General features: G+C 59.0%; 1 long non-coding RNA gene across 1 annotated transcript; it reads left to right on the top strand.

Annotated features, from left to right (window-relative positions):
• The first annotated feature begins 2,532 nt into the window (after positions 1-2,532).
• LOC147647163 (uncharacterized) lies at positions 2,533-3,513 on the top strand. The gene is made up of 3 exons (XR_015281662.1): positions 2,533-2,705; positions 2,962-3,109; positions 3,299-3,513. It is a non-coding gene; the product is annotated as an uncharacterized LOC147647163 (long non-coding RNA).
• Positions 3,514-6,787: the final 3,274 nt, after the last annotated feature.

The following is a 6,787-nucleotide window of genomic DNA, read 5'->3' as shown; positions in this document are numbered from 1 at the left end:
TTTTTATGTTTCCCTTTTCCATCTTGCACTGTTTCTCCATCCCATTCATTCCAAATGGCTCTCACCTCTAAGATCTGAGACTTGGCAAGGTTTAGACACTGTAAAATACCCTGAGCTATAGCCAGTTTGCCTTGCCCTGTTTTCCTTGGAAAGCAATGCTGGAGACACAAGTGCAGTGCTTGGCTCAGGTACAAATTCTGCATTCAGGGAATGTGCTCAGACGGTGTCTGAGCCTCAGCAGGGACAAGGCACAGCAGCAGCCAAGGGCATTGCTGTGCCCCTGTGCAGGAGTCCAGACTCTGGCTCTTGGCTCAGCAGGGCAAAGTTGCCGTGTTTGGCCAGGCTCAGGGGCTGCCCGGGGAGCGCGGGGCTCGGGGCGGGGCCGAGCGGGCAACGGACAAACGGACACGGGGACAAACGGCCCCGGTGCTTCAGTTGCAGCGGCAGCGGCGGCAGCAGCAGCAGCGGCGGCAGCGAAAGCAGCGACAGCAGAAAATTTATCAATTCTCTCTCTTCTCTCTCTCTCCTCTCCCTCTCCCACTGTCCCGCATCTTCTCCCGGTCTCCCTTTTCCTGTGTCCCCTCCTCTTCCAGGTTCCCTCTCCCCGTGCCCACCCGGGCCATGCCCCCGGTCCGCCCCCAGCCCCGGGCGGGGCTGCCCCGTCCCCGGCCCCGTCTCCGCCCATCCCGCCGAGGTCTCCTCTTCGCCTGGCTCTGGCTGTGCTGGGCGGGCATCAGTGCCAGGGGCTGGGGCGGCATTGCCGCCCTTTGGCTCCGCCTGGCCCGACCCCGACCCCGGCCCCGGCCCCGACCCCGACCCCGGCCCCGGCCCCGGCCCCGGCTCCTCCCGGGGCCCGCGGAGGACACAGGCGGTGCGGCCGCTGCCGCCGCCTCCGCTGCGGCTTCCCCGGCCCGAGCTCCGCCGCTGTCGCGTTCCAATGAGGGAACGCCTGCGGGTGCCCGGCCCGGGGAGCTCGGGGAGCGCTCGGGGGCCGTTCCTGGCCCCGGGCCGAGCACTGACGGCCGCGTCTCTTCCCCAGGGAAGGCGCAGCAGGCCCTGCAGCAGCGCTACCGAGTGGGGTCACTGCTGGGGCGCGGCGGCTTTGGCAGAGTTTTTGCGGCCACTCGGCTCTCGGACGGACTCCCGGTGAGCAGAGGGGCCGGCGGCGGGCGGAGGAGGAGGAGGGGGCGGAGGAGGAGGATGGGGCTGGACACGGTGGGCGGTGAGCTGAATCCGCTGTTCCCTTTGGCTTGCAGGTGGCCATCAAAAAGGTGCCACGGAACCGCGTCCGGCACTGGGGCGAGCTGGTGAGTGAGCGGGGCCAGCGGCAGAAGCCGGGCCGTGCCGGGCGGGGATGAGCCGGGGCCCGGCAGGGTGGGAGCCGCCAGGACACCTGGAGGGAGAGCGGGCGTGGGGCCAGCGGAGGGCACAGAGCATCCCGGGCTGGCTGAGGGCTTCCCGAGCCCTGGCACGGCCTCAGCCCCACTGACGGCACCGTGCTCCTCCCGCAGCCCGACGGCACCAGCGCACCCCTGGAGATAGTGCTGCTGGACAAGGTGTCCACAGGCTTCCCCGGTGTGGTGCAGCTGCTGGAATGGTTTGAGCTCCCCAACACCATCGTGATGGTGCTGGAGCGCCCGGAGCGGTGTCAGGACCTGCGGCGTTTCATTCGGGCACGGAGGTTCCTGTCCGAGGAAGAGGCGCGGGAGCTGTTCCAGCAGGTGCTGGCGGCCGTGCGGCACTGCACCAGCTGCGGGGTCCTGCACCGAGATATCAAACCTGAGAACATCTTGGTAGACCTGGACACCGGCGAGGCAAAACTGATCGACTTCGGCTGTGGCACCTACCTGCAGGACACAGCCTACACTCAATTTGCAGGTGAGCCCACACAGGGGTGGTGATCCTGGTCCTGGCATCTCCTGGTCCTGGCATCTCCTGGCCCAACCTGGGTGTGGCAGCAGGGATTCTCCCTTTGGCTGCCAGTCACAGCATTGAGTCTTCAGCCAAGTTGCTTCTGAGCAGAGCTGGGTGGGGACCCATCTTCCAGCCCTGCTGGCAGCCTTTGCCTGCCACTCTGCCCAGGACTGGGGCTGGGGATGGGGCAGCCAGCCTGACAAAACCCCCCATGGGTGGGTGTAGAAGAGAGGGGGAGGCAGAACCTGTGCATCAGCTGGTTTGGTGTGCAGGTGAGAATGGGCTTGGACTGCTCTGCTCACCTGGTTTGCCTTGGTTCAAGATATTTTTTGGGCAATGCCAGCAGGGAGGATGTGGGTGTGGTTTTTCCCCAGCACTGAGTGGGTATTTCCCTTTGTGTGTCATGGTCGGGCCTTGCCAGGGTTTCTGCTGCCCTCTTCCAGCACCAGTGGCTTCTTTTCCAACCCCGGGTTTGTACCCAAGTCCCAGGTGCTGGGAGAGGGCAGCAGGTCACCCCGTGTGCCACTGGGGCAGCCCCCACATGCCCAGGGATGCTGGGGCCAGGCTCTGGGAGCAGCAGCATCCCCCTGATGAGCTCCATCCATATTCCATAGGAACACCGTCATACAGCCCCCCGGAATGGAACGACTTTGGGTGGTACCATGGCGAGGCAGCGACCGTCTGGTCCCTGGGCATCCTGCTGCACGAGATGGTCTGCGGGGAGCACCCTTTCAGGAGGGGCAGGAACATCAGATGGGGCCAGCTCCCGCTGCCACAACGGCTCTCCCAAGGTGGATCCTCATCTCTGGGCACGGGGGGAACACCAGTGCTGGGAGACAGCAGCGGGCTCGTGAGCATCCCGCTCTGGCAGCTGCTGAGGAGGTGGCACATGTCCTGCTCTCCTGCTCTCCTCCAAAACAAAGAATTGATGGGAAAGTTTAGGCCCAGCTCTGAGCACATCCAGCGTGGCCTGGGCACGGGAATAGTGGGGCAAAGCCAACAGGAGCCTTCTCCAACTGACCAGTGGTTTGTGGTTTCTCTCCCCAGACTGCCAGATTCTGATCAGGTGGTGTTTATCCCTGAACTCCTTGGACAGGCCCTCATTAGAAGACCTGTCCTGTGATCCCTGGATGCAGGATATTCATCAGCCCTAGAAGAAAGGAGAGAGCCACAGGCACAGTGATGCAGGGACCTGGTAAGTTACAGCTCCACACATGCCCTGGCAATCAGCAGCAAAGAAACCCAGACTTTTTTGTCCTGCCTGTGTCACTGCACTGGGGTCATGGAATGGGAACACACAGCCCTTGTGCTGGAGCTGAGCTGCTCTGCCCAGCACTGGTGGGCACCATCTGAGCTGGTTTTGCTTGTCCTGCTTCACTGACAGCCGGGCCCTGGGCAGAACCCTGACAGCCTGGTGCCACCCCAGGGAAGAAGGAGCCCCTGGAGAAGCTGTACCAGGTGGGGCTGCTGCTGCTGCTGCTGGAGACATGGAGGACAGCAGCAAGGATGACAACCTCTTCCTCTACCTGGCCAGCGGGAGCTGGCGATGATGGACTTTGATTCTGGCACCTTCTTCAAAGCCAGGCTCCACAGTGAATTTTCAGGTAAGTCCAGACCCAGGGGGATGCTCCCAGATTTGTGCATTGGCTGGGAACCAAAGGTTTCCCCTTTGCTGGGGCAGATGCAGCTGATTCCTCAGTGGCTGCCCAGCTGGTTTTTGGCAGGGCTGGGGACGTGGGCTGGGGTGGTTACGAAATGGGAGTGGGATCCTGGCCCTGCCAACAGCCCCCAGCACCCACCGTGCCCCGGGCTGGGGCTGGGGCAGCCAGCCCGACACAAACAAACCCCCATGGCAGGAGCACAGGTGGGACTCCAGAACCTGAGCACGGCTGCTTTGCTGTGCAGGCAAGGAAGGGCTTGGGCTGCTCCACTCCCCTGCTTTGCTTTGGGATCACCGTGATTTTGGGGGACAGTGCAGGGGGAAGGGAGAAAGCATGGGCTTCCCTCACCCATGGGTGGGTTTTTCCCCAGAATGTAGGGGTTGGGCCTTCCTCAAGCTCCTGACAGACGTAAGATTTTTTACCATTTTTCTTGTTCCCCGTTTTTGTCTGTAACCTATTTTCATTAATTTGTTGTTTGTTTTTCTAAAGGAAGCGTTCCAGGTGGGGTCCAGTCTGGATCAGGAAGTGCTTGGGACCAGCTGTGGCGTGGATGGGCCGTGCCCTTGGAGAAGACTGAGGACATCGTTTGGGACCAGCTTTTCTTGTGGCAGCGGATGGTGTGAGGTGGGTCCTCATCTCCTTGGCATGGGTGGGACAAGAGCTTTTGGGAGATGGCAGCGGGCACAGGAGCATCCCGCTCTGGGCAGCTGCTGAGGGGCTGGATCTGCCGTGGCTGGCTGCAGGCTGGGCACATGTCCTGCCCTCCTGCTCTGCTCCCCAAGGCAGCAGTGATGGGCAGCTTTGGGCCCAGCTCTGAGCACGGCCAGCATGGCCTGGGCACCGCGGCTGGCTGGGACAAGGGGACAGGAGCCTTCAGCTGACGGGCGGTTTCTGCTTTCTCTCCTTGCAGCCGGGCTCTGCGGATGCTGAGGCTGCTCTGGGCTCTGCCAGGGCTCTGCTGGGCTCAGCACCGGGCCGGGATCAGCCAAAGAAGAAACGCTGTGACCTGCAGCAGAGACCTGAGCATTTTGGCAATGCAGCTCAAGTCTGCAGAGTGTCCACCTCCAAGGGAAAACATGACACCCCCCAAAAATTAAACTTGTTCCATGACTTCTGAAATGAAATCCATCTGGGATGACTCCAAATGACATTTTTCATCTTGCTCAAGCTATAGCTCAGCCCTTCTCTGAACAGTTCTGTCCCCACACCTGCCTTTTACTTCACAACTGCTCCCTCCTTTCCCCCAGTGAGTTCCCAGGCCATCACAGTCTCCATCACACTGCAGCCTTCCTTGATGCCCCTCACCACGAGGAAGGCCAAGCCCCAGTCTCAGGGACTCATCCTGTCACTGGCTGAAGAGCAGCAATGTCTGTCTGTGCCAGGGGCTCTTGGATGTCTCTGTATCCATGGACAGAAGGGTCTGTCTGTGCCAGGGGCTCTTGGGTGTCTCTGTATCCATGGACAGAAGGGTCTGTCTGTGCCAGGAGCTCTTGGATGTCTCTGTAGCCATGGACAGAAGGTCCTTGCAAAGGTTTCCATAATATCTTTGTACCCATGAGTATGGAATGAACACAGAGTGAAAGTGTCAGTCACGTTGTTTGCACACTCCTTCCTTTCCATCCAAGACACATCCATGCACACCCCCACGTACAGATATATTAAAAGGATAGGGATTGATAGAGATTTCCCACAGAACTCTAACTTTGGCAGAACTCACCTTGTAAGCCATGGCCAGGGCATTTTTTCCCCAGCTCTGTGTCAGTAGGTGTCCAAGAGCTGAAGGGAACAGCATTTAGAAGCAGTTCCAGGATTTCTAGGCAGGAAAGGGAGCTGACAGCCATCCACATAACTCACCATATTCGTCAGGATGGGCTGCTGGTTCTTTAGGAATATGGCACAATGGAGACACGAGACTTGGGATAATCCCAGCTCTCTGTGGATCTGTGCAAAGGTGGAGCAGCAGAAACACCTTGTGTCTTCTTTGGGGACACAAGGTCCAAGGAGCTGGGGTGGCAGAGCGTGACCTGGGCTGGTGGCAGGTGAAGTCCCATTTCATGACATCCCGGAGTGGCACAGGACAAAGCTCCAAGCAGCCACAGCCCCACTGAGGAAGTCCTTGGAGTGCTGCACATCCCATAGGAAAAGCTGCATTCCCTCAGTCCATTGGGATTTATCACTTCCATTTGCAACACTTTAGGTCCAAGTTTCAAAGTGCAAAATTTTTACACTCAAGACACAGTCATGAAGAACATGTATTTCAATTTCCTATTCCTTTAACTGCAGTGTAAAATATCTTAATATTGGAAAACATCCATCAAATCTGTCAAGGAAGGCAGCTAATGGATCCTTTCCACTAGCACGTGTACAAACTAAGGAACTAAAATCAAAGCTGAGTTCTCTTTTTCAGAAGATCAGTTACCTCTTTATTACTCCAGAGTTATAGATGATTTTTCACTACACATTTGGGGGTAATTTTTATCTGTCATATTTTTTTTACGTTTTCTTTTTTGGTTTTTTTTTTTGGTTTTTTTTTGTGCATTTGGGTTGTTGGGCTTTTTTTACAGAAAACAAGTCCTAGAAAAGGCACGTCCTTTGCTCCTGGTTCCCGTGTGGAGCAGCTCCCTTCCCGCTGGCTGAGCTGCTCAGGCAGAGCCCGGCAGCTCCTGGCCCTGCAGGGCTGAGGCTTTTCCCCGTTGCTGGGCACAGACTGATGGAGCAGCGCTGCTGAACACGGGCACACGCAGAGGGAGCAGAGCAGCTGCCTTTGCCCACCTGAAGCTCCAAGGCCAAACTCTGAGCAGGCACGGCTGCAAGAGACTCGCAGGCTCCCTGTTGGCTCTGCTGCCCCACTTGTGCCCGGCCCAGCTCTGCGGGAGGCAGAGGGAGAACAAGGGGCAGCTCCCTCCCAGCCCCAGCCCAGGGACCCCTCCAGCCCCGGGCCTTGGGCCACTGTCAGCACCCGCTGCTCCAGCCACCGCTTCTGCTGGCACTGACAGCAACAACCAAACTGGGGCTGGTCCCCAGGGAGCAGCAGCAGTGCCTGCATCTGATCCCTCAGCCTGGGGCAGCCCCCTGGGGGAACAGAGGGCACAGCAAGAGGGACAAAACCAGGCAGGGGCAGAGACTGGGAAGAGCCAGAGCTGGGAGCAGCAACAGCTGCTTCATTGCACTCCTGGAGAAAGCTCTTGGCTGGCTCAAAGCACTGAAAGGTG

Source organism: Cyanistes caeruleus, unplaced genomic scaffold (genome assembly GCF_971803275.1).
Source record: "Cyanistes caeruleus unplaced genomic scaffold, bCyaCae1.hap1.1 HAP1_SCAFFOLD_65, whole genome shotgun sequence".
Classification (NCBI taxonomy): Eukaryota; Metazoa; Chordata; class Aves; order Passeriformes; family Paridae; genus Cyanistes; species Cyanistes caeruleus.
This window is presented reverse-complemented; position numbering and strand designations above follow the sequence as displayed.